The sequence below is a fragment of the Cupressus sempervirens genome, chromosome 1 (genome assembly GCF_028749045.1).
Source record: "Cupressus sempervirens isolate cs-2001-9-10 chromosome 1, ASM2874904v1, whole genome shotgun sequence".
Lineage (NCBI taxonomy): Eukaryota > Viridiplantae > Streptophyta > Pinopsida > Cupressales > Cupressaceae > Cupressus > Cupressus sempervirens.
This window is the reverse complement of record NC_143118.1, coordinates 691,481,832-691,486,245: the sequence shown is the minus strand read 5'-3', so window position 1 is coordinate 691,486,245 and position 4,414 is coordinate 691,481,832. Positions and strand designations below refer to the sequence as shown.

Below are 4,414 nucleotides of genomic sequence, written 5' to 3'. Positions count from 1 at the left end.
CTTTTTAATGCGTTCTTTACGGTTCGTCGCACCTTCTATATACAACTAGCATCCATGTTACATATCATTTAATAAACATCCAATAGCATCCATGTTACATATCATTTAATAAACATCCAATAGCATTTCATTATTTACCCGTATGTTAGTTTAGGGGAAAACGGCATTTGTACACGCTGGCTCAGATGAAACTTAATAATTTGGACCTGCGTTTAAAATACCTGACCACAACCACGCTATCTAATATATTTTAAAACCATTGCATTGAAACAAATCTCCGACTACTGGTCCACACAATTTGTTGAACTGGTAAACTATTTACAATATTTTCTGTACGTAACCTCTCTGCAACAAGCAATCAACTTGCCTATAGATTTAATGCTCGGTGACTTTAGCCACTATATTTACACTATTAAATACAGACAGCCGTAGCCATGTCAGACAACAATTCACCTTAAAATCCATCCACTTAGTAGGTTTCTTCCTATCCTCGCTCAGTCAAATGAAACTTTGAGAAATTACCGATTTGCAGTGGGTGGCTGTGTGGGGCTCGCCATGACGAGTTTCAGAAGCAGGGCAGCCTTTCTTTTCGATCGAGACGAACCAGTGGAAGCCACCATTTGCAAAGGGGCAGTAATGTTCCCCGCTAAACTTGTTATCATTGCCTCCCCACCGCTGTGACACATGGCCGTAAGCACTGCAATGGCATTCTCTTTCCCTCTGTCGGATCCCACGCTTACCAAATCAATCAAACAAGGAATGACCGGTTTCTCGCTGCCCAAGATCTCCTCTAACCCATCAGTAGTGCCCGCCAGAAGGGATAGCAGCACGAGAGCATCGTCTATTACGGCCGCGCTTTCCTTCTCCACAATCATATCCAACAGAATCCCAACTACTCCGGCCTTCAAAACAGCATCCTTGTTGATCTTGTACACTGACAGGTTATATAGAGCTGTGGCAGCGTCCTTTTTACCTCTGCAGTTGCCTTCTCGAAGGAGAGTCACCAGCGCCGGAATAGCCGCGGGATTCGCGCCAAGGGTGACCTTGTAATCAGCCACCACAGAGAGACTAAAAATCAAGGCGGCGGCGTTCTCTCGAGCAGCCATAGTGCCGCCGTGCTGCACAACCCCAACAATGGCATCCACGGCACCGGAGGCCGCCATTATGAGGGCCTTATTGTTGTCGTTGATGGAAAGATTCAGAAGCGCAGTGACAGCGTTTTCCTGAGCCTGAGAGTCCGAATGAGAAGAAGAAAGGAGAGGGACCAGAAAAGGGATCGCCCCTGCCTCGGCTATGCACGTCCGAATCTCCGCCCTTCGCTTGGCGAGGAGGCGAAGCTCGTAAGCCGCCTGCGTCTGTACTTGGGCTGACCCCGTTGCGAGCTTTCCTACCAAGAAAGCAGCGGTCATTTTCACGGCATCGTCTCCGGCGGCGGAGGCGGCGTTGATGTGAAAGGGCACGTTGTGGCGGTCGCACCACTGGCTGACGAGGCTCCGGATTGCGTAGTTGGGAATGAGAGGCGGCTTGCGGGGGAGCTTCTGGCCGCTGAGTGGGCATGTGGAGTGCCCCGACTGGAGCCATTCGGAGATGGAGGTGCGGTCGTATGTGTGTCCCGATTCCACAATCACTGGATCCCTCATCAGATCCAGCGATATCGGGCACTTCAACTCCTCCGGCAAATTCCAATAAAAATCATCTTTCCCCTTGCCGGCCACTAGACGAATAGTTGCATCCCTGAAGGAGGGGGAACATGGCACCACTTCAAAGTCATCTTCTTCCTCTTCCTCTTCTTCTCTTTCGAACAAGACCGATTTGGAGTAAACAACGAGGCCGATCAAGCTCCGCAATCTGTCCATTGCATAAGGGGCACCATCCGTGCCGGCCTGTAGTGAGATCTGGTTCTGAAGTTTCCTGATTTCACTTTTGCATTTGGACAAACTGTCGAGGCCAAGTCTGAAGAAGAGGTCTCTCAGCTTCTCCACATCCGGGGGTGCGCCCTTCTCGAGTCTCCCAATGGCCTCCTCCAACTCACGTACCAGGTTCGACTCCTCCACGTCTCGCTCGGGGACATTTCTTGCATGTATTCTAACCAATTCCACGTGATCCGCGACCTCCTTTGACACGGCGAGCAACCCAAGCGGCAGCATCTCGAGCGCCCTGGCCATGCCCCGCGTGATTTCCTGCAACCGCCGCGACACGGAGCCGGCCTCCATTATGTCCCATATGCAGCTCGTGTTCGTGTCTTGTAACACATCTTTGGTCTTGTTTATCACAGTCATCAGCTCTCTCAGACTGGCGGTTGCCGAGGGAGGTATGACAACGTCTTTATCATCGAGGTCGTGGAAGAGGAGGGAGAGGAGATTTATTCTGCGAGTGATGCAGGCTATGTGCTGTGTGTGATTCCAGAGAGCTGGTTTATCTAACATCTCTAAATCTTTGGAAGCACGGAGCAGGGATCGAATCAGAGACGTGGGTGCTTGGTTTGTGAGATGGGGGCTCCATATCTCTGGAGGCAACTTGATTTGCCCTAATCTCTTTAGATGATACGGGAGCTTCAACGATGGCTTTTTTGTCTCCATTTCAGTGATATATCCGGCGAGTGTTGTCCCTTCTCTATATAGACATTGTCCCTACAGCGAAATTGACTCGGCATTTCTGTTGCCTACATTTTATTGAAGGATGTTGACTTTGTCGGTGGTGAATTCCACATCCATACCGAGTGGAATCCTCGTCTCATAAAGAACCCTCCGACAAGTCAGCTAAAATTAAAGCAGACGCGGTCACCGTCATGTTCACTTAATTTGAAGTCAGTTTCTTTGGTATAAACAATGATATTAAGCTAACTTATTAATTTGAATGTATAGCTGTAATTTTAATCAATTCGTTTGTTAGCTGGAATTGGAATTTGCTAATTCTCACAGTACCGCAGTTTAGAAGCATCAAACCAGAATTCGCATTTTGTTTTCAAATTTTCGTTTTTAATCTAAAATGAAAATTTGTTTATTCCAAATTGGAATTGACAATTCAAATTCTTATTTTCCTTAAGGCCCCATTTGGTTGCTGGAAGATGAGGGCCAAAACCGGGTTATCAGGGTAAAACCAGGTTTTGTAGAAAAACATGCACGTTTGGTTGGTTAAAATTATAACCTGGTTTCCAATTTCATCTTCCAACAAAAAGGTGGAATTCGAAATTAAAACCAAGTTTTGAATTTTATGATAGTTTTTTTAATAATATTGTGGGGTCCACAGTATATTCATCTTCCGTGTCAACCAAATGGACCATTGGCTTTTCAAACCACAAAACCAGGTTTTCAAAAACCTAGTTATGCCACAAATTCATCTTCCCCAACCAAACGGGGCCTAATCCATATTTCATATATATTTCTGGTTCGATGCTAGTGGTAACATCAAGCAGTGGCAAACCTTTATGATTGTGTTCTCACATAAACTAAAAATGTTGTTGTGCTGGAAAGATGATCCTATGAGATTTCTTGGGAGCTTGAGACTGCATAGACCACTCGGGTGTGTAGGTTTGTAGTTTGTTCATCTGGCCATTTTGTTGTGCATATAATTTGGAGCCAAACTTTTCCTCATGTAAGATGCCTCTAACCTTCCAACGATTATGCCTTGTATGATTGTTCCCAAATGCTCATAGTTCGTCCAAAATCATTGAGAACCCATGCGAAGTTAAGTTAGAATTTGATCTATTGTTCAACAAAATTACAAATTATAGTGGACAGCATGTGTTCTAAGTTGGAATTTATTGGACAATATAAACCAAACATTTTTGGAAAGAAATCACAAATCTTTTTGGTAGAATGTCTTAAGGTGGAATCTACACTTATATTTTAGATCGGGTTAAAAAGAATTAAATCTAATGCCTGTCATACCTCGATAGGCACATGTATTGATTTTGAGTGTGTGTCACACATCCCTACCAATAACTTGTTTAAAATGAAAAATTATAGGAGACGGATCTTTTGGGGAAACTTATGAGGGGTCATGGCCTGGGCATAAAGCATTCTCATTAATGCTCTAGATCTATTTGAGAGGGACATTTCAGTTCGTGCAAACTTCGAGATCAAAACAATTATCAATGTCCTAGAAGTTTTATTGAATTTCTTCCACTATGTGCATATCATGCGTAAAGGAGGTGGTGTGTAATCTTTACAAGCCATAGATGAAAAAATGGGACATTGTAGAGGCACAATATAGAAAAAGGGGTGTCTAATGTTCAAAATAGAGTTCGATGCAATTTGATGAGATAAAACATCCTCCTATCGAATTCCAGGTTAACCAAATACAAGAAATATAAGAAAAACATCTTACCTATCCAATTCCAAGTGAAACAAATAAGTGATGTAATATTCCCAAAACCCAATTTTAGATTAACAAATCCAACATTTGACAAATT

The 4,414-nt window shown here is 44.1% G+C and overlaps 1 pseudogene; it reads right to left on the bottom strand.

Annotated features, from left to right (window-relative positions):
• Positions 1 to 211: 211 nt before the first annotated feature.
• On the bottom strand, positions 212 to 2,774 carry LOC149579825 (U-box domain-containing protein 1 pseudogene; annotated as a pseudogene).
• Between the last annotated feature and the right edge of the window lie 1,640 nt (positions 2,775 to 4,414).